The sequence below is a fragment of the Protopterus annectens genome, chromosome 16.part0 (genome assembly GCF_019279795.1).
Source record: "Protopterus annectens isolate FY-2018-M chromosome 16.part0, PAN1.0, whole genome shotgun sequence".
In the NCBI taxonomy this organism is placed as follows: Eukaryota; Metazoa; Chordata; order Ceratodontiformes; family Protopteridae; genus Protopterus; species Protopterus annectens.
The window spans coordinates 34,642,817-34,666,578 of record NC_056750.1 but is presented as its reverse complement, the minus strand read 5'-3'; the positions used below and the strand labels follow the sequence as shown (position 1 = coordinate 34,666,578).

Sequence of the window (23,762 nt, the reverse complement as noted above, 5' to 3'; positions counted from 1 at the left end):
CCCTACTACTATTGGAACTGTCTGGGAATCTTTCTGCTTGCAAAACCTGGTAATTTATGACTTTGTATCTCTCTGTACGTAAGACACTGTAGTCAGTGGGTGTACCAATTTCAGTGATAGCTACTTTTGTCTTCTTTTCATGGACTAATATATCTGGTTTTCTTGCATCTATTTTTTGAACTGTTGGTAATTAATGGGTGAGCCCATGTGATATAAATGTCATTGTTTTCTATGATGCTTTGTGGCTCATGTTTCTAATGCTTCTGAGCTACTTCATTATTATACTGTTTGCACAATCCTCAGTTTAGCAGTCTTGCCACATTATTATGCCTTTCAGTATACAAGCATTCTGCCATTAGTGTATCACACCCAGCAACAAGATTTGTGACCGTTTCCAAGTCTGTTTTACAAAACCTGCATTTGTCTGTTTCTCCAACATGTTCAATAGACTTTGTAAACCAACATGTACATAACTCGCTATATTGTGCTACTAATATTAACCTTTTGTCTTTTGGTTTAAATTCACCTGTGCTTAACCATTCCTGCATTAAATACTGATCGACATGAGGTTGTTCCAGGAGTTTTCTGTACTTAGAACTATATGTATGCATTTTCCATATTTTTGCCTTCTCATCTGAGCCTTCACCTTATATTCTTTCTTTTTTTTTGGCACATTCATTTGCTGCCTGATTTCTGTCTGCATCTGGTTTGATTTTCATTCCCATTTGACACCGATATGCTTCTGCTAAACTAAGCAGGGAAGTCATCTTAGACGTGTTCTCCTCAATGTTTATTAAACCTTCTCTCTGTTTGGATGTTGTGATCCTGTGAGACTTATTTTCTGGTAATTCACTGGGGATTAAAGTTAGTCATTAATACTGGACATTAAGAGTTTCATACTTCTGTAAGTCTTTTATTCGCTGAATCCTGTCTGATGGACTTTCTGTTGCAGTCAGCGTTTTGTAAGTGTTCTGCTTAAGCTCTCTGCCTCTCACACACATGCAAGAAGGGCATATAAACACTTTTCTTTCTTTTTTCTTTTATTTATCTTTAAAAAAAATATAGTCCTTAAATAGCAAGGCTGTGTTTAGTGAGTGTAAAAAATGGTGGCTGTTTGCCTTTTTTATACTGTCTGTGCTTCATAGCAGCTGCCATGAAGTGGCAGACTTGTTTTTTCAGCAGGTATTACCTGTACGTTAACGTCTTGCTGGGTTCATTATCCAGTCAGGGTGACAATGTATAGGTTAACAATTCTCTAATGGCAATTATCTTGATTTTTGTGAATATTTAAAATATTGGTATTGTACACTAGTGCAGATGATAAAATGACAACACAAACACTTCCATTTTATTCCCAGTATGCAGCTCCATGAATGTGGTGCATGTGCAGCCTCATTCTTCCATTTCTGATAGGCTCATTGTTTTTATAGGCAGGGTGAAAAAATTGAAATGTAATTTATTTGCAAGTATTGGTATAGTCACTTATTTTGTTACTGCTGCTGATGGTATTTCATTGTAGCTAATTGCAATTGGCAGTTATATATGTTAAAACCTGCTAAGATCACTTTTACTTTTGACAAGATGATAGATTACTTGGATTTACGATTATATATCAAAGATGGTGTAACAGAATCCAACATCTATAGGAAGAAAACCTATAGTAATTCTTTTCTACATTTTGATAGTTGTCATCCCTATAACATTAAGAAGAACGTGGCCAAGGGACAGATGATTAGGTTGTCACATATTGTTAGTGAGGACAGTAAATTCAACAGTGAAATGGGGGTTTTGAGGGACCTGTTTGTCCAAAGGGGATACCCTTTGGACATGTTAGCCTTACTTCAAAAAGATGTCACCAGAAGAAAGGCTACTGTTTTTATCCCCATTTTGAATGACACACAAAGGGTGGTTGACAATAATAAAGCAAGAACCACTAAACGAGACAACAAAAATATTCCAACTGGAATGGTTTTACAGCACAATTCTCTAGCCATGGAGGTTAAAAACATTATTCAGAAGACTTGGGAAGACATAATCCCTATAGACCTTTATGACACACTGGGTAAAATCCCCCTTTTTATCAACAGTAGGGGGTTAAACATTAAGGAGTGTTTAGAGAGAACACCGGCAACTTTTGGTCAAAGACCTGCCAAGATGGCTAAGTGTAACACCAATAAACGAATTTCCAACAACTGTGAAGAAAAAACAAGCACTGATTCCCAAACGAAGAGCAGGTATTCCACTATGTTTATTTTCGGACTGACACGAACAAAGTAAAACAATTAAAACCATAAAATATGAAACCATCCAACGTAAAGCACTTTTCGTCCAGATCTTATCCGGACTTCTTCAGGCAAACAGTTCCATTCTAAAAAGCCGAAATTCAAATAGTTAACACACAAAGCACTGACCAATCAAACCCAGTTCCATAGTTAACTAGTTGTTAAAGTAACAACCACTCTGTTAAAATCAACTGTTGTACTCAAGTTACCAGATAAATTGTAAAATGTTCTTTCCTTCCTTCTTACAAGTCACCTATAGATTTAAATATTCGTACATCTTAAAATAATTAATTGGTACAAACGTTGTATCAAAAATCTGTTTAAAGTGCAAACATTCTATCATCTTGTAAACGCTGCTGTTAACCCTTTTAGGTTAGGTTCAATTAATCTTCCAATCAGTTTAAAATGGTTACAAGATTGTTATGTACTTTCACTGTCCCATACCACCTCATATAATGTGCCTTATTCCAGTACTAATAATAGATCAACTTTGGGACTTTCTTACTCAAAGTGTTATACACCTGTATACATGGGGCCTATTGTCTCATATAAAAGGCAGTTGTATAGCCCCTCCGAACATGATTAAGTCTGATTTCCAACCTGTTTACATAACATAAGTTGTAATGACAATTCCTATGGTCCTAATAGATAATATATATGAAACTACAGTGCCAGGTCATTTGCGTTCACATTCCATATAAACCTATGGTCAGTTCGTATCAACCCGACCACTTAATGATATTAAATTAAGTTACGTAAAATCATTACGGTCTTATTAGATGTTCAATTCTATTATGTTACCTATTTTAATACACTCAATAGTCACCCTATCAGTTATTCTTACTCATGATGTTAATGTTCCATTTTGTAATGTTGTTAACTTACTGAATTTTTATTTATAAATCTAGATTCGTATCGTATGTGAACCACATTCCCTACTTTTGGGAAACCAACTTAAAATTTGGTTCTTACAGGGTCCACTTAAGGGTGACCTACCTCAAAAGGCTTCTTAATTTTAATATACACGCTATTGAGCATGTTTCATTCAGACCTGGATCCATACATGCTTGTAAGCGCAATTGCCAACTTAATTCCCTTTTCTCAAGTTGTAGTTTCATATAGTTGTCATTAAAAAATCTACCTCCTATGTTGTTATTATTTATTTGACAAATAACCATAAATTTAAATTTGTGTCCAATGTTCTGCTCACAGTGCCTAGCTAAGGCATTTTCACTTTTCTTCTTACTAATTGCGTATAAGTGCTCATATATTCTGTCCCTTAATCGACGGTCTGTCTTCCCTATATAGTATGACGGGCATTGTTGGCATTGGGCTAAATAGACTAGTGACCTTGTGTTACAGTTGTATACGTCCCAAATTGCAAATGTTTCTTTTCTAACTGTAAAAATGTTAGAAGTGTCAATAAAAGTACAATATTTGCATGCACCGCATTTATGTGTTCCCAAATTATTTTTCTTCACTTTACATTTTGTTTCTAAAAGATTTTTCATGTTGGATCCCCTCCTAAAGGTAATAACTGGAAATTGGTCTGTCTTAATAAAAACATCTTTATCCAATGATAGGCAAAACCAATATTTTCTCACTACTTTCTGAATGTCTAGGGCCTCTGGGCAATAAGTGAAAGTAAATGCTAAGGAGAAGTTTTTATTCGCCTTCGAATTGTCATTAGAAATATTCCCTTCATCCCTTAGACTAAGTTCTCTCTGTCTATGGGCACTGTTAGTTGAATCATCAACATTTTACAATTTATCTGGTAACTTGAGTACAACAGTTGATTTTAACAGAGTGGTTGTTACTTTAACAACTAGTTAACTATGGAGCTGGGTTTGATTGGTCAGTGCTTTGTGTGTTAACTATTTGAATTTTGGCTTTTTAGAATGGAACTGTTTGTCTGAAGAAGTCCGGATAAAGTCGGACGCTTTACGTTGGATGGTTTCATATTTTATGGTTTTAATTGTTTTACTTTGTTCGTGTCAGTCCGAAAATAAACATAGTGAAATACCTGTTCTTCGTTTGGGAATCAGTGCTTGTTTTTTCTTCACAAGATGGCTAAGTGTGGCAGTTGCAAAGCATGTAAATATATTAATGATGGCCCCTATGTCTCTGTGGGGAATTTTAAGTGGACATTGAAGAGCCCGGGTTATTGCAACTGCAACACCAATGTGGTGATTTATGTAGCTCCCTGTCTTTCCTGTCCAGCATTTTACATAGGTATGACTACTAGAAAGTTGAGATATAGAATTTTAGAACATTACAGGGACATCAAAAATAAGAACTCTACTAATTCATTATATAACCATATGAATAACTGTGCTAATTTAAAAAAATATATTTTTTTGTTATAGATAGGCTTTGTTTTAAAGAGTTTGGGGGAGATTACAAAACTATTCTGGGGGTTAGGGAATGCCTTTGGCAGATTCGAATAGATGCCAACAATGCTCCTGGCATCAATGACACTCTATCCCTAGCTTGCATATTAAACACAAAGGGCAACAGTATTTAAACTTCCCCAATATACTTTGAACAACTTTTGAACAATGAGCCAACATTTACTTATTTAATTATTTACATATACACTATTTTTTAATGACTAATACATATTTAATTTGATGTATGACATGTTTACTTATCACTGTTTGTTTCTATCTTTGATTTTATTGTTTAACATTATGCAGTTTATTTCAACATTTTTTAATACATTTAAGATTGTACAGGAAATATTTTGATTTGTATTTTTATCACTGTATACTATTGTACTTATTTAGTAAGAACTGATTTCTGAAGTTTACACAAGAAATAGTTCAATGGGTAACTACAGGGTTAATTATTATAAAAAGGCTGTTAGATGATGTGACTTATTGCATTCAATTAGCCTTGATTACATTGATGACCACCAAAAGTATATAATGATTATCACTAAAATGTATAGACTGACTCTGAAGATGCCCTTACCAGGTTGAAAGCTTTAGTCAGTGAAGTTTCTTTGTATCTGTAATAAAAGTGTTGGTGATTTTATAGGGTAACACCATTGTGCGTTTTCATTGTTACTAGTCTATCCTGTAAAAGCACCACTGGTTCATCACCACAAAAACAGCCAACTGAACCAAATCAAACTCCTTATATGGGGCTTTGCCCCCCTCACCCCCCAAGTAAATATTATACCAATTCCGGTCCTAGATCGCATTACAGTGGGGAAAGGAAAAAGTTTTGCTATGTGAGTAGCCGGGTGGATGTTCTTCGTATTTCAATTCGTGCAGCCATCACCTGTGGGTTACTCCCTGCTGTGGTAGCCAGCCCTCGCCGCTGGCCCGGCCAATACCAGGAGCGCGCACAATGTTTTTCCTGCATTGGCTGCTGACACTTGTTGACTGACACTCAGGTCGCCGCGTGCACAAAGCAAGGCAGTCGCTCCACAGCATTACATCAGTCTTTTCTTGGTCCGCGGGAGCCCGGTATATGTAGCAGAAGCAGTTCACAAAGTACGTGCAGGTCAAAGCTACCTTTAGAGTTTGAATTACAGCTGAAAATGTCTGCTAGTAAATAAATACTCGACATTGGGGATCCTTTTTCTTGCACTGGACCGCATGTCTGAAAAGTTAACAATTGTCTCGCGCTTCTGGGTGGAAAGCAGAGAGAGGATACCACACCAAGACTTCCATTCTTACTGCACCACTTGTTTAGGCCCCTGACCACCTATCGCCCCCATTGCCGCAGGTTCTTGTGCCCTTCTTTAACACGCAGGCAGAACCATTCGGTCAGAGAGCTCTTATTGAAGACAGGTATTTTCGCTCTTCCGTTTCTTGGCATTCAAATGGTATCCATCAGCCAACAAATCTGTAGAGACATTCCGAAATAAATGTATGAGATAAAGATAGAGATACAGGCTAACAAGGCTAAGTCATTCAACGGCTCTTACCGCTAAGCAGGTCATCAGTTCTCTGAATTCATTGGAGGCACTTTTGGAGCCCCCTGATGCCCTCGAGCAATTATATATAACACGCAGGCCTCACCGAGATCCTTTTCGGAGTCCGGGTATGCCGCGAGAAATCTTCTTCGCCTTCCAAGATTTATAGAGCCACTCTGCTCGGTTGGTCCGATATGCATGCAGGCAAATTCAGTTTCCAAGCGCGAGGCTCTTTCACACTACTGAATCTTTAGACAAAAACGCCTTCTCATCTGACTACTGTTTCTCTGAGGTCAACAATGGATACTCTAGCCCTGTAGCTTGCCAGGCCAACCCTAGAAAAAATTTTACCTTTAGCCACCATCTTACTCCAAGCTGCACTCAACCCCAAGCTCAAATGCTTAAAATGGCGAGGACCCGCTTTTTCAAGGGGGAAAGGAAACCTTTTTGGGAAAAATCCTTCCCCTGAAAAAAAGAAGGAAAGGGTTTGGGAATTGGGAAAGAAATTTTAACCCCACCCCTGCCCGGTTATTGGGGTTTAATGCGAAATCCAAATTTTTTCCTTTCCCCCCAAAAAATCTTTTGGGGAAACTTTCCCAGGGGAATTTATGGGAATTCCCCGGGTTTTCAGTCTGAAAAAATAAGATTTTAATTGGTATCTTAGAGGTGTGGATGTGTTTTTATAATTTTGTTCTCTGGCACCCCCCCGTCCCAAAAAACTGACAGGGAAACAAGTTTGGATTCTCCAACCCGTGTTGGTTTGGGGAGTTTTAAAATGGAAAAAGCTAAGGCTAGCTGTTAAAAATTTTTGCAAAGGGGGCCAGAGTTTGGAAATTGGGGGGAAGGGTAAAATTCCCTTAGTTCCCAAAATCAAGGGGAGGTTTACTGGTAAAAACACACATTGGCTTTTAAGCAAAAAATTTCCACTTGCCAATTCTGGGGGGGCAGGGTTTTCTCCTTTTTACCCAATGGCCCCTTTCACTGGGAAAACGCCGGAACCCCGGGAAAGGAAAATGTCTCTTTAAAGGGGAAAAAGGATTTAAGAAAAACCTTTTCATTCAACAAATTACTTATTCCTAAAATTTCCCTTTTTGGGGAAAAACAGAAGGTTTCCCCCCCAAAAAAGGGAAAAAAAGCAAATCTAGACCAAAAGCCTTCAGGCACCTCCCGGGTTTAGAAAGGGGGGGGTTTTTTTTCACTGTCCTTTCCTGACCAAAGAAGGGGAAAGTAGCCAAAACAATTTTCTATCCCAAACGCAAAAAAAAGTGGACCACCAAACCCCGGGGCAAAAATCCCTATGTAAAATCTCAAGGGGCCCTTCCTTCCCCCTCCTACAAAACTAGGAGGGAAACTCTTCACGGGAAAAAACCCTTTTTGTTCAAGGACCCTTTTGGCTTAAATTTTTTTCCCCGGGATACAAATTTTTGGCTCCCAATTCCAAAAGGCCAAAGGAATTTAAATCATGGGGGTGAAAAATCCATTCTCTCAAAAAAGGGGAAGAACCTTCCCCCAGATCAAAAGGAAGGTTTTATTCCAGGGTATTCCTTTTTTAGAAAAAGCATTGGCCCCCAACCAGTCTTTCTTGAAACCCTTTGGCCCCCAAAAAAATTTTTTCCCCGGGAACAGTCTCCTTTCTTCCCAAAAAACCTGGGGTGACCATGACCAAAGTCCTTCCCAACATTAAAGGGAAAACTCGGAAAATTCCCGCCCTTTAGCAACTCAAAACTTTTTTTTGCTACCTTTGGCTACACTCCAGGGTATTCACCCAAAAGTTAGCCCCCATACCTTTTTCCAAGAAAATTGTTTCCCTTTTTGGAAATGCCTAAGGATTGGAAAAAGCCCCGGCCTCCTTTTTCAAAACCCCCCAAATTCCCTTGGGTTTATTTAATGGAAAAAAATAAAGCAAAACCCCCCCAGGGAAAATTTTCTTACATGGGAAAGCATCCCCTGGCTTTATCCCCAAAAAAAGGCTTCCTTTTTTTTTAAAAAACCCCATTTATCAAACCTTTTTCTGTTCCTAGTACCAAAGAAGGGGAACAAGTGGAGACCAATTTTGGATTTATCTCTCCTCAACACTTATCTGGACATTCCCAAGTTCAAGATGTTGGACGTTACAACAGCTTTTACCTCTGCTGGGCAAAGATTACTGGATGGTAACTTTAGATCTCAAGGAAGCTTACCTTCATGTGCCTATCAGGCTAAGTTGCAGGAAGTATCTGCGGTTTCGAGCTGGAGATTCTCATTATCAGTTCTCTGCATTGCCCTTTGGCTTATCTACTGCCCAGAGTATTCACAAAGGTTCTGGCTCCAGTGATAGCTTACTTCAGGCTACAAGGAATTCAAATCTATCCTTACTTAGACGACTGCCTGATTTTGGCTCAAGAAAAAGAAAACCTTCTACAGCATCTGGAATATGTTATAGCAGTGCTAAGATGCCTAGGGTATTCTGTGAACGAAATAAAGTCCAGTCTAGTACCCTCTCAAGACATGTGCTTTCTGGGTGTGAGACTGAATACAGCAGCCCAGATGGCCTTTTTAACCCCGGACAAACAAATGAGTCTTTCACTTTACTTCCATCAACTATCTCATCAGTCCGTGCTGACTGCAGGGACAGTCCTTCAAGCATTAGGGTTCATGACATCTTGTATTCTGGTGCTTCCCAATGCCAAACTGCATATGAGGAAGTTACAATGGTATCTCAAAAATGTATGGACACAGCACTGCCAGGATTTGGACACTGTCATTCACATAATACCTTGCCTTCAAAGAGAATTTTTGTGGTGGGCTCAGGAATGTCACCTAAACAAGGGACTCTCTGTGACCCGGCCAGAGGCGAGTCAGATTTTAACGACAGATGCCTCGGACATTGCTTGGGGAGCTCATCTAAATGGAAAGTGGATACAAGACAAGTGGCCTGCCAGACTACAGCATCTACATATCAATATGAAGGAGATGTTAGCAGTCCAGTTCAGACATTACTGGCTTTCAAGGAGTTACTTCTTCCAGGGCAGGTGTTGATTCTAACAGACAACACAACTGTCATGTGGTACATCAACAAGCAAGGGGAACACATTCTTATCCTCTATGCAGGCAAGCAATGATTTTATGGGAGACTGCGCTAAGCTTGCAACTAACTCTTCAGGCAAGGTTTCTGCCAGGAGCACAGAACTCCTTAGCAGATGTGTTAAGCAGACAAATCATGGATCCCCACAGTGGAAACTGGATCTTCATGTATTTCAGAAATTGATAGTGTCATGGGGAACTCCAGACATAGATCTGTTCGCTTCTCCACTAAACCACCAGCTGCCAAAGTATTGCACAAAGGGGTTTCATCACACAGCTTGGAAAGTGGATGCTCTGTCTTTCAGTTGGAAAAACCTTCATGTGTATGCCTTTCCACCTCTGCCTCTTCTTCCAAAGGTACTATTAAAGGTCAGACAAGACAGGCCAAGGATGATTTTGATAGCTCCAGATTGGCCTCGGCAACACTGGTACCCACTACTGAGTCTGGTAAAGAAGCCTCCATGGCCTTTACCTCTGATTCCTCATCTGTTATCTCAGAAGGACGGTCATCTGCTCAATGTCAAGCTTCACTCTCTTCATCTAACAGCCTGGCATATTCTGTGTTGAAGCTACAGCAGGTCTCAACTTCCTCAACAAGTTTTAAATGTGATTATGGAAGCTAGACGACCTAGTACAAGGAAAGTGTATGCAGAAATGGAAGAGATTTTTATTTTGGAGTACAGCAAAGAATTTGGAGATTTCTGAGCCTAATTTGAGTGTGGCTCTTCAATATCTTACGAGTTATTGGACAAAGGGTTGTCCTTCTCTTCTATTAAGATTCATGCTGCAGCAATTTCAGCTCACTATGATTGTGACCACCTTTGTTTTCACATCCCCAACTTTGTTCAAGCAGTTTCTTAGAGGGGCAAAGAATATAAGACCCCACGTAGAGCTTCTGCTCCTGCTTGGGATCTCAATTATGTGTTGGAAAAACTTACTCTACAACCTTTTGAGCCTGCAGCTACTGCTGAATTGAAATACTTGTGGTTTCATGGAAGACTGCTTTTCTGTTGGCTATTACTTCTGCAAGGAGGGTGTCTGAGTTGCAGGCCCTTATGCAGTAGAGCCCTTTTGATTTTCCATGAGGATAGGGTATCATTACGCATTAATCCTTCCTTTATGCCTAAGGTGGTTTCTAGTGTGGCTTTAAACCAAACTATTCATTTGCCTACGTTTTATGCAGACCCCAAAATAAAGGGAAAAGATTTTGCACACTTTAGATGTACACAGGCAATCATGCGTTATTATTTGAGCAGGACTAAGGATTTTAGGCAGTCTCAGCAGTTGTTTGTTTCTTTTGCTTGGAGTTCACAGGGCAAGCCTGTGTCAAAACAAACTATTTCTAGGTGGATTGGCTTTTGCATTGCATTTTGTTATTCCCATCATGGCAAGGAGATTCCAGCTGGGATTAGGCCTCATTCCACTAGGGCTACTGCCACTTCAACAGCATTTCTAAGGGGGGTGGCAACTAAGGATATTTTGGAAGCAGCTACTTGGAGTTCTGTGCATACTTTCTCTAAGCATTATAACCTTCCTATCTACTCTAAGTCTAGGGCTGGTTTTTGCCACAGCTGTTTTGCAAGGCATGTTGTCAGCTCCTACTTCTTTATAATTTGCCAGCCTCCCTTACCTCTGCTTTGGGATTCTACCCAATAGTAAGGACTGCAGCAATGGAAAATGAAGAACATAGTACAGTTTTGTACCTACCATAAATGTAGATGTTCGAGGATTCCATTGCTGCAGTCCTCCCTCCTCCTTCCCCTCTGTGTTTAGGGGTGGTTATGTAGGTGAGTTTACATGCTTATATTTTGTATATATTCTTGTATATATTGTACATGTTTTTGGTGCAGGTATTTTGGGCCTTGTCTTTTTAGGGTCTTCTGACATCTGGGGCAAGAAAAGACTGAGGATATGACGTCGGTCATGCGCATTAGTCCCCTGACGTACTGACGTCAGTCTAAGGCGACATGACCCGGCGTTATACTCTGGTATTCGGGCCGACTGGACGCGGACTATACCCAATAGTAAGGACTGCAGCAATGGAATCCTCGAACATCTACATTTATGGTAGGTACAAAACTGTACTTTAGATGATGTGACTTATTGCATTCAATTAGCCTTGATTACATTGATGACCACCAAAAGTATATAATGATTATCACTAAATGTATAGACTGACTCTGAAGATGCCCTACCAGGTTGAAAGCGCTTAGTCAGTGAAGTTTTGTATCTGTAATAAAAGGTTGGTGATTTTATGTGGGTAACACCAGTGTGCTTTTCATTGTTACTAGTCTATCCTGTAAAAGCACCACTGGTTCATCACCACAAAAAACAATAACTGAACCAAATCAAACCCACATATGTGGGGGCTTTGCCCCTCACCCCCCCAAGTAAATATACCAATTCCGAGATCGCATTACAGTGGGGAAAGGGAAAAGTTTGCTATGGTAGCCAAGTGGATGTTCTTCGTGTTTCACTGTTGCAGTCATCACCTGTGGGTTACCCCTGCTGTGGTAGCCCTCGGCTGGCCCGAATACCAGAGTCAATGTTTTTCCTGCATTGGCTGCTGACACTTGTTGACTGACATCAGGTCGTCAGTGCAATAAAGCAAGGCAGTCGACAGCATTACATCAGTCTTTCTTGCCGCGGAGCCCATAGCAGAAGCAGTTCGCAAGTATGCAGGTCAGTCGCTACCAGAGTTTGAATTACAGCTGAAAATGTCTAAAGCTAAATACCCCGATGGGGATCCTTTTTTCTTGCACTGACCGATGTCTGAAAAAGTTAACAATTGTCTCGCCTGTGGAAAGCAGATACCACACCAAGACTTCCATTCTTACTGCACCACTTGTTTAGGCCCTGACCACGACGTCCCCCATTGCCGGTTCTGTGCCCTCTTTAACACGAGAACCATTCGTCGTAGAGCTCTTATTGAAGACAGGTATTTTCGTCTTCCGTCTTGGCATTCCGAAATGGTATCCATCAGCCAACAATCTGTAGACATTCCGAAAAAATGTAGAGATAAAGATAGAGACAGGCCACACAAGGCTAAGCCGTCCAACGGCTCTACCGCTAAGCAGGTCATCAGTTCTCCGGAATTCATTGAGGCACTTTTGGAGCCCCTGATGCCCGATAAATTATACACGCAGGCCTCTACCGAGATCCTTTCGGAGTCCGGTATGCCGCAGAAATCTTCTTCGTCTTCCAAGATTTTGGTTGTCTCTGCCTCGGTTGGGTCCGGAGCTGCGATGCAGGCACCAGCTTCCAAGGAGGCCTTTCACACTACTGAATCTAGACAAAAACGTCTTCTCATCTGACTACTGTTTCTCTGAGGTCAATGGATACTCTTAGCCCTAGAAGCCAGGCCACTCCTAGAAAATTTACCTTTAGCCACCATCTTACTCCTGCTGCACCAACCCCAAGCTCAAATGCTTAAAATGGCGGAGGATCTTGTCTCCCTTTTCAAGGGCAGTCAGGCCACAACTTCTAAAAGGAAAAAACATCCTTCTCCTGAAATACTGACAGAACAGGATTCTGAGGAATCTGATTATTCAGATTTTGAAGAGGAACAACCACCTCTGACTGGTTATGAGGATTGAGATGCAGAGGAATCCATTCCTTCTGCCTCCCCACCAGAAGATCTTTCCTTTGGGGAAACCCTTCACACCCTCAGGGCACGTTTCCACTGGGAATCCCAGGACCTCCTTCAGTCTAAGAAAAGAATAAAAGAGTTTACTTGGCCATCCCCCCATCTTAGAGGTGGTGGATGATGTTTTCCATGAATCCAGCTTGGACTCTGACACCCTCCCACCTGCTCCCAGTAAACCCGACAGGTATTACAGAGTACCGGCTTCTCACAAATACCTGTACAGAAATCCTGCTGCAGACCTGGATGTCATTACATAATGACCTAAAGGCGCTAAGGCTAGCTCTGTTAAGAATCCCATTCCTTCTGACAAGGATGCCAGAGCTCTGGACAGATGGGGCAAAAAAGTTTACACCTCTGCAACCTTAGCTATCAGAGCACTCAACTGTCAGTTCCACATGCTAAAATATTAACAACACACTTTGGAACTATTAAAGCAAAAGATTTCTACCTTTCCTGACTGTGCCAATTCTAAAGAGTTAGCAGATTTACTGCACTCTACTTGTTAAGTGGCCACACACTCCATACACTGTGGATATGACGCTCTAGAAGCCTCAAGCAAGGCAGCAGTGTCATGATCTGTTATTAGGAGACATGCATGGTTGAAGGAACAACCTCTCCCTGATCATGTCAAGTCTAAATTACTTGATGTACCCCTGGATAAGGATTGCTTGTTTGGGGAAAAAGCAGAAGAGATGCTTAAAAAGATGGAAGACAAAGCAAAATCTATGCAAACAGTAAAAGATTTCCTTCAGGTACAACCTCCCAGGTTCAGCAGGAACTTTCCCTCTATGCACTGGTCCTTTCCTGCACCTAGCAGACAGGGGCAAAGTAAGCCCCGCAGGGACAGACTTTCCAGGCCCCTTTCCCAGAGACAGCAGAAAACTAAACAGTGGACCACGTCCGCCCCAAAGGCATGGAGTTTTAAGCCATCCCTCTATGTCAAAACCTCTCAATGACTCCATCCCCCTCTGCCCTGTTTTCACTCACCAAAAACTAGGATGAAGGCTCTCCCTCTACAAAGAAAATTGGCTTTCTGTTACAAAGGACCAATGGGTCTTAAAGATAATTTTTCAGGGATACAAATTCTCTTTCAACGAACTCCCAATTCCAAGAGGGTACCCAGGCTTACCTCCAAATCAGTGGGTGGAGGCACTGAAACAAGTCCATACTCTCATATCCCAAGGGGCAGTAGAACCTGTCCCCTCAGATCAAATAGGCAAAGGCTTTTATTCCAGACTATTCCTTGTTTCCAGAAAGAGGACACTTGGCACCCCATCCTAGATCTATCTATTCTGAACACCTCCCTGGTGGTCCCCAAATTCAAAATGCTACCTTTGCAGCAGCTGCTGCCTATGCTGACAAAAAATGCCTGGTTAGTGACCATAGACCTAAAAGATGCCTACCTCCACATCCCCATAAGGGAATACTGCAGGAAATTCCTGCACTTCAGAGCAGACTCAAAACACTTTCAGTTCTCTGCGCTACCCTTTGGCTTATCTACTACTCCCAGGGTATTCACCAAATGTTTAGCCCCGTCCATACCATTTTGCAGACAGAGAAATGTACAGATTTACCCTTATCTGGACAACTGCCTCATTTAGGCATAGTGGAAAGAAAAGCTGCTCCAGGACCTCCTCTTTGTCAAAACCCTCCTAACTTCCTTAGGGTTCATGTTCAATGAGAAGAAATCAAAGCAAACACCCTCCAGGAAGATGATTTTCTTGGGAGCACTGCTGGACACAGCATCCCAAATGGACTTCCTATCCCTAGAAAAGCAGAGCTTCCTGCCTCTCTACTTTACCCAGCTGGCTTCCAGAAGTCACCTCACTGCAAGGAAGTTCCTGCAAGCCTTGGGGTACATGGCATCTTGCATCCTTCTAATTTCTCTGGCCAGGCATCACATGAGAAAACTTCAGTGGTATCTAAAGAACCTTTGGTGTCAGCACTCTCAGCCTCTAGAGATCTCTCTTCCTCTGATCCCCTATATAAGGGCTGAGTTTCTCTGGTGGGTAGGTGCCTGTGCCAAGAACAATGGTCTTCCCTTCATCCTCTGCACAACCGGGCAGACTATCACCACTGACATCTCAGACATTGCTTGGAGCACTCACCTAGCAGGAAGGTGCAGCCAAGGTCTTTGGGATGCCCAGCACCTTCCCTTACACATCAACCAGAAGGAAATGATGGCAGTACAAAAGGCTCAGACATCCTACAAACCCCATCTTAGGCCAAGGGTTCTCCTTATCAAAACAGACAACACCACAGTAATGTGGTGCATCACCAAACAGGGAGGGGCCCAATCTTACTCTCTGTGCCAAGCTATCCATGAACCTCTGGCTGACAGCCTCCTCCTTGGGATTACACCTAATAGCCCAAAACCTACCAGGGATCAACAACACCCTGGCAGACCACTTAAGCAGAAACTTACTGGACCCCCATGAATGGCAGCTCCACAGAAAAATCTTTTTGCAATTCACTCAAGATTGGGGAACTCCGGAGGTGGATCTGTTTGCTTCGCACCTCAATCACCAGCTGAAATTAATCTGTACCAGAGAGCATCACCACCTAGCTTGGAAGGTGGATGCCTTGACCTTCCCCTGGAACTCCCTCTTTGTGTACACTTTCCCTCATCTACCTCTTATTCCCAAGGTACTGATCAAGATAAGGGAGGAGAGACCAAAGGCCATCCTCATTGCTCCAGGATTGGTCCAGACAGCATTGGTACCCCTTACTGTGCAGCCTGACCTTACAGCCTCCCAGGCAGCTTCTTCTGATCTCAGACCTCTTGACTCGGGTGGGGGGAGTGATTCTGCATCCAGACTTGCAGACTCTCAAACTGTCAGCTTGGCTAATACTCTACAGGAAAACAGGGGGCCCCTGTTAATCAAACAGGTCCTAGGCATTATCACAGAGGCCAGAAGGCCCAGCACCAGAAAATCTTACACAGGGAAATGGAAAGGATTCTGCTCCTGGAGCCAGTCCAGGGGGTGCAATTCTTCATAACCTTCCATCCATCTTATCCTGGACTACCTAGCAGAGTTACACAATAGTGTTCTCTCCTTCTCTTCTATTAAAATCCATGCCTCAGCCATTTCAACTCATTTTGATACAGATTAGCCCCTGTTCTCACGTCCTTTGATTAAACAATTCCTCAGAGCGGCTTCTAATATCAGACCTCCCAGAAGGCCACCCACGCCAGCCTGGGACATTTCCCACACTATCCTCCTCTCTAAACTATCTACCCTCCACATTTCCCCACCTACCCTACAATGGTTCAGTAGCTATCTCTCCACTAGGCAGCAGTCCACCAAATGGCAACAGTCTTACTCTCTCTTTCCTCAATACTTCCACAGGGGTACCCTAAGGGTCCACAATTGGTCCTGTCTTATTTAGCATCTTGATTAACAACTTTCACACCACTCTCCCACAATGCTCAGTAATCCGGTATGCTGATGACTCTACAATAATATGCCCTGCAAATTCCAGCTCTGAACTCGAACAGATCACCCAGAAGGCCCTCATCTCTATTGAATTTTGAATGCTTAACAGTCATCTTGCCCTAATTCCAAAAAAAAACTAAACTAGTAATTTTCTACCCCTAAGAAAACCACTCCCTTAGATAAAAAACTCTTCAGTATACAAGCCCAAGACAATATTACTATAGAAGTCGTCCCACACATTAAATTACTAGGCATTATTATGGATGAAAACCTAAACTTTGACCTACACATAAACAGTAACATCAAAAAACACACCAAAACTCAGTATGCTGTGTAGACACCATCACTTTCTTAGCCTCTCTACTAGACAAACCCTTGCAACTACATTTTTATTACTCTGTCTCCTTTATGGTGCCCCTCTCCTCACTAATATCCAAAATTCTACAAAATCCAAACTTCATATGTGTTACAACAGAATAGCCAAATTTGCCACCAAGGACAAATTGTCATCCCACCACTGTAACTCACTGAAATAGTTAGGCTGGCTGGAACTCCCCCACCATCTCTCATTCACCCAATTAACTACAGCGCACAAAATAATCTACAGACCCACAGACTGTCCTGCACTCTCAACTCTACTTGCCAAGTACCAACCCAGCAGGCAACTAAGATTTGAAAATCATCTACTTCTAAAAGTAGAAAAACACCTTACCGGCTGGTCAACTGCTCTACTCCTTCACTGTTGCCAAACTATGAACTCACTTCCTCCTTCTATAAGAAACACAGGCAGCACCACCACCTTCAAACAAACACTGAAAAATCATCTCAACTCTTCCTGGCTGTGTACCTGCTCTATAACCTAAACTCTTCCTTGTTCTTATAACTAAACGCCTATGCTTTTTACTACTAGTGGCTGATGATATTTTCTCCATATTTATTATTTTTTTCTCTTTCATCACTTGTTGATACTGGTACAGTAATGCTGATTAATTTATCTCTGTTTTTTACCACTCCGAATTCATCTGGCAACCAACTAAATTCCTGCTTTTATGTATATATTCTGTATATATTACTGTAACCACTATGTGTAACGCTGTTTCTGCTTCTGTACCAATTAATGTTTAATTTTTTTCTGCATCTATGTTCTTGTCGGAGTTTTTCTCCCCGGGCCTCCAATGAAAATGGGCTCTTTTAGGCCCAGTGGACTTTCCCGGTAAGCAAATGCAATAAATAAAAAATAAATAAATAAACCTTACGACCCTTCGAACCTGCTGCTTCAACAGAACTGAGATACCTCTCCTGGAAGACTGCTTTCCTACTGGCTATCAGACAGGGTCTCCCTGAGGACTAAGTCCTCCTTTATGCCCAAGGTGGTATCTAATGTGACCCTCAACCAGGCCATACATCTACCCACCTTCTTTACTAACCTTCAAAATAGGGGGCAAATAATTCTGCACTCACTAGATGTGAACAGACAGCTCAGATACCATCTGGACTGTACTAAACCCTTCATGAAAACAAACCAACTTCTTGTCAGTTTTGCCCCAGAGGCAGAGGGGAAGCCCATTTCCTAGCAAACCATTTCCAAACGAATATCACACTGTATCCATTTCTGCTACAGATTACATGGGAAACCGCCCCCTAAGTCTATTCATACCCATTCCACTAGGGCAGCCTCCACTTCCACAGCATTCCTCAGAGGAGTTCCCACCAGGAACATCTTGGAAGCTGCCACCTGGACTTCTGTCCATACCTTTACAAAGCATTACCACCTACCTCTTTTCTCTAAGGCTAGGGCAGGGTTTGGCTGTGCATTTCTGCAGGGCATGCTGACCCAGGCCTAGGTCTCTTACTAATCCTGCCACTCTTCTCCTCAGCTTTGGGAATCCTCTCACAGGTGATGACTGCAACAGTGAAACACGAAGAACATACTACAGTTGTGTATACTTACCATAAATGTAGATGTTCGAGTGTATTCACTGTTGCAGTCCTGGTTTCCCTCCCTCCTTCCCCATTATATTCTCTTTCCTTAGGGAGACATAAGCTTCTTACAGTGGATTTTAGCCACCAGGACCACTTTATCATATTTCCGGGAGATTGTGACTGGTTAGGGCAAGAAAAACTGATGTAATGGAGTCGGCTGCCTTGCTTTATAGCACTGACGACCTGACATCAGTCAACAAGCGACAGCAGCCGATGCGGAAAAACAGTGACTCTGGTATTCGGGCCGGCTAAGGGCTACCACACCAAGGATAACCCACAGGTGATAACTGCGACAGTGAGTAGACTCAAACATCTACATTTATGGTAAGTGTACACAACTGTACATTCTTTTCCCTCAGTAAAATTCCAGTGTTCCGAGTCTTCATTCTTGCGAGGTTTCTGCAATCTTTAGCCTGGGGGGCTTCAAACTGTCACTTTTTGTCTGCTTCAAACTAGGTATCTATCCAGAAAGGACATCGCTGAAATCAGGTCTATAGATTGTTTTTTTGCAGCATTTGCTGCTCACTTTCTCCTGAGTGTGATTTTCTACAAGAACTAACTACTTCACATTACCTGTGACCACTTCCACTCCTCCAATATTGTCCCAGCAAAGCTTTTTTAAACCCCTGGAGCCATCTTGGCTTACTCACAGCAGCTGCCCATTCCCTTCAGCTTGTGGAGTATCTCATTGTAAGTGTTTGAGCTTTACTTTTTATATTGTAGATAAGGTCTGTACAAGCTCAATTGTTCTATTGCTTTGTTTCTGTCAGCATTGCTACTGTTGCAGAACTGGTCTCCTATTTATACAAGTCGTGGACAAAGTGTTACAAAGTATCATTTTCCAGTCTGACTTGGTGCTTAGTGTGCTTCGTGCTGCTAGCACTTACAGATGCTATAGTATCAAATTGGGTCGCTACTCCTCATCCCTTTTGTTTAGTACATACGTTTTAGTTAAAATAGATGCTAAGCAGTGTGACTGAGTGTTCTGTGATTCATTTTGAAGGAAAGCATAAGTTAAATACGGAGCACCATATTACGGTTAAAAGTCTTGTTTTGCTGCCAGGTCAGAGCGAGCCTTAGTTGTTTTAACTGCTGTACCATGAGAAATATTATAGCAATGTAGAAATGTAAATGTCTGTGTTGCAATATTTAAGTACTGTTATATACAAGTGCTGTGATAGTTTACTACTGCTATATCTATGCTAGAACTGTCTCTTTTTAAATTCATGGGCTACCTAAATTATCAGGTTCATAACACTAAGGTGTTTTTTTTTTTTTTTCATGTCAAGGGCTTCATATGCGTATTCATAACAGTTGCCTGAGCCTTTTTTACTAAACACTTTGTACCTGTGTTAATAGTGTAACATACTGCTACTCTTAAACCCAATACCCTTCCTGCCTGGATGATAATTTACTATTTCAGTTACATTTTAAAGCACTTCTCTCTCATTCCCCTTTCAGAGACCTTAACGTAATAATTATTTTTGTCTCCATCTTTTCATTTAGTGACCACTGTCCCTGCGAATGGATTCTCTGTCAGTCCCCCACTTGCTGAATCCTTGGCCATTGACCGCATCTGCAGTGAAGAAACCAGCCGCAAGGACTCAAGGGCTTTAAAAAGAAAATAAGTTACTGTAGGTGTCTAGCTACATTTCCCTCTTAGCATGCTACTGTAGAAAGTACCTGGTCTAAAGCAGAAATAACTGGCTCTACCTGAGGCTAGGGACAGCAGCTACTCCCCACCCCCATCAGCTGTAAATACATTCCCCAGTTATACTTTTTCTTTTTAGTCATCAATAAAACAAGATAAAGCTCTAGGCAAAAAAAAAGGTAACCCAGTAGATACACTGGAATTGCCCACTTGTAAACATAGAGGCAAAAAGGTACTTAAACTGACACTTTTTGTCTGCTTCAAATTAGGTATCTACCCAGAAAGGACACAGCTGAAATCAGGTCTATAGATTGTTTTTCTCTACTAGATTCTGATAACTCCTAACAATTTGGCTATTTAGACACTTAACTGTGCAATCTTTAGCCGGGGGGGGGGGGGTTAGCCCACTACGCTCACTTCAGTCCCATCCCTGCCCCCTATTCCCACCCACCCCCAGTACCTCTGCATTTATTCTTTGCCTTAACCCCCACCCCAATTATCACCAATTAGGCTACATCACTAGTCACCCCCTCCCCCTACATCCAACACAATCATGCTACTACCTAATATAATAACAATCCTAACCTGCTTAGTTCTAGCTCACATTACATCCTACCAAGGCTCCACAGTCTCATGCCCCAACAACTTCCACTGTACTCTCTCAACACCCTCCCTCAAACATTTACACTAACTACACAACCCCTGCTACCAAAATCATCCTCCCAATACACACACTCCATTACCAAACACCTAACACACTCAGAAATAAAATATCCCTAAGATACCATAAGCAATTTACTATGTATATAAAATATTTTTATTTATTTATTTAACATTTGTTGACCGGAAAAGTCTCTACTAGATTCTAGTAGAATAGGGGGCAAGGAGGGGACTGAAGTGAGCCTAGCGAACGGAGCGGGCTAGACCCCCCCCAGGCTAAAGATTGCACGGTTAAGTGTCTAACTAGCCAAATTGTTAGGAGTTATCAGAATCTAGTAGATTAAATACTAAATATATCCTAAACACCCTCTGTAAACTAGCCCTCACTGGAGACATCCATCCAAACCCTGGTCCTCCCAAATCCAACCCAACCACAAACCCTAGTCCAAGCAAACCCCCCCCCCACAACTCAATTCCTAGCCAACAAAAAAACAACAGACCTACTTGTAATGTCTCTAAACATCAGAAGCATGTGCAATAAAATCAAAGAACTACATGCCAGCATATGCATATATTCCCCAGATATTCTCTTCCTAACTGAAACCTAGCTCAAACCACAAATCTAAAGTGAGGAAATACTTCCACCTGAATGTAACATCCTTCGCATAGACAGATTGTCCAAAAAAAGAGGTATTGTAGCATTGATATTTAAACACCACCTCAATATTCAACTCCTGAACACATTTGCCCCTCACCACAAAAATGAAGAAATCCTTTATGCCAATCTCAAACTAAACTCAAACAAAACAATCAATATCATAGCATGCTATTTCCCACCAGGGCAAAATATTACACCCCTAGAAAATCTCTTGAGCTGGGCTACTCTATCTCTACCCCAGGAAACCATCATTCTCGGCGACTTTAACATCAACTGGCTATCCTGTAATAACAATCTCCCAACCATTCACCTTAATCTCCATGGGTTCACTCAACTCATCCAATCCCCTGCCCGAATCAACAAAAACCCTAACAATCTTGCCTTACCTGACTGGATCCCAGTCAACAAAGCCCCTCACTGTTACCTAGCAGGCTGCTTACCTGACCGTCTTAATGACCACTCCTCCACTTTCCTAATCTGGCACCACACAAACAGTCTGAAGCCCATTATCCACAGGCAAATATGGAACTAGTCCAACTTCAGCCCCAACTCCTTCATCTCCTCCCTGCAAACAATTAACTGGTCACCAGTAAAATACCTCAACCTAGATGAGGCTGTCCACTTCTTCAACAGTACCTTCCTCTCCATCCTAAACACCCTCGCTCCTGTAAGAAATGCCAAAGTCAGATCCAGGCATGCCCCATGGTTACAAAAAGACCACCAGAACCCTAATGAAATTCAGAGATAAGGCCTGGGAACACTGACGACTAACAAAAAATAACTCAGATAGGCAATCATTCCTTGATCTGTGCAGTAAAGCCAAAAAGCAAATAAAATTAGACAAATCCCTGTACTATAAATCCACCCTAAGCTCTACCAGCCACAACCTTAAGCAATTCTGGTCCACTATTAACACTATCCTCCACCCAGGGAAGGTTGATACCCCCCTAGCCATCCATTCCCCCCTCCTCCAGCAGTATTGCTGAATCCTTCAACAAACACTTCACTGAAAGTATAACATCTCTAAACAAACACTTCCTTGCAACAGACCCCCAACTCCTAACCCTAAACCCCACACTCCTCTTTTCTTCTTCACCTCAGTACCTACCTCCAACATAAAAAGACTATTGTCAAAACTTAAACCCACCAAACTCGCAGCTGACAACCTCCCCTCTGAATACTAGAAAATTGCAGCTGATACACTAGCCTACCCAATTCCAATTCTAATCAACCGTTCCATAACAGAAGGCTATGTTCCCTCGATATGGAAAATATCCCACATCATTCCCCTTCACAAAAGCACCCCCTCACAGTAGTTAACCACTAAGCCATCACAGTAACCTCTCCAATTACCACCACATTGCTATCCTCTCCCCTATCTCTAAGATACTTGAAAAATGTATCAACACCCAGGTCTCCAATTACCTCCTAACTAATAATCTCCTCTCCACAACCCAACATGGTTTCAGGCCATATCACAGCACTACCTCCACTCTGCTCTCCTTCACCAACACTATACTTCATCACAAAAACAATGGCCTCTTCTCTACTGCCATATTTCTAGATCTCTCAAAGGCCTTTGACATGGTATCTCATGAGCTATTACTCTCTACTCTCCCCAACCGCTCCTTCTCACAATCAGCCTGCAACTGGTTCCACAGTACGCAGATGATTCTACTCTCATCTGCTCTGCCCCCACTCTACTAGAACTGCAGCAAATCACACAGGAGTCATTCTCTTCTGTAGAAAGCTGGCTATCCAATGCTCAGCTCCTACTCAACCCAAGTAAGACAAAACATCTTCTGTTCCAACCTTCCAAAACACCCCCCACTTCAACATTCTCGCCAAAGAGAATGCCATCATCTCTCCATCAGAACACACAAAATTACTCTGTGTGGAAATAGACAACAAACTTAGATTTGGCACTCACATATCTCTCACAATAAAAAAAGTTCACAAGAATCTTGGTGCATTATATCGAAGCTGCCAATTCCTAACCAAGGTGGCTAGAATCTCCATAGCCAATTCCCAGCTAATCTCCACCCTACTCTATGCATCCCCCATACTTACCAACCTTAGACAGACAGACAGACAGACCTACACAAGCTGGAAGCTTGTTACAACAAAATTGCTAAATTTGCCACTGGAGCTTCCTATCGCAGTCATCATTGTATCTCCCTTAAAGAACTAAACTGGCTAGAACTCTCACAACTCCTTCACTTCAATCAACTCACCCTCGCTCATAAACTTATTAACCACCCCCATAACATACCTTCCCTTCAAACCCTTCTCCAGACCTATGACTCCACTAGATCATGCAACAAAAATCAACTCACTGTTATCAAACCCAAAAACTCAGCAGGAGAAGCCATATTTTCATGTACCGTATCTAAACTTTGGAACAATCTTCCGCCCTCTATAACTACTGTGCCTTTCAGCAGCCTTTTCAAGACTGCG

At 41.8% G+C, this 23,762-nt stretch overlaps 1 protein-coding gene across 1 annotated transcript in view; it reads left to right on the top strand.

Moving 5' to 3' along the window:
- MED27 (mediator complex subunit 27) overlaps positions 1-23,762 on the top strand; it is a 1,926,959-nt gene that overhangs the window by 1,801,045 nt on the left and 102,152 nt on the right. The gene's annotated exons all lie outside the window — the stretch shown is intronic.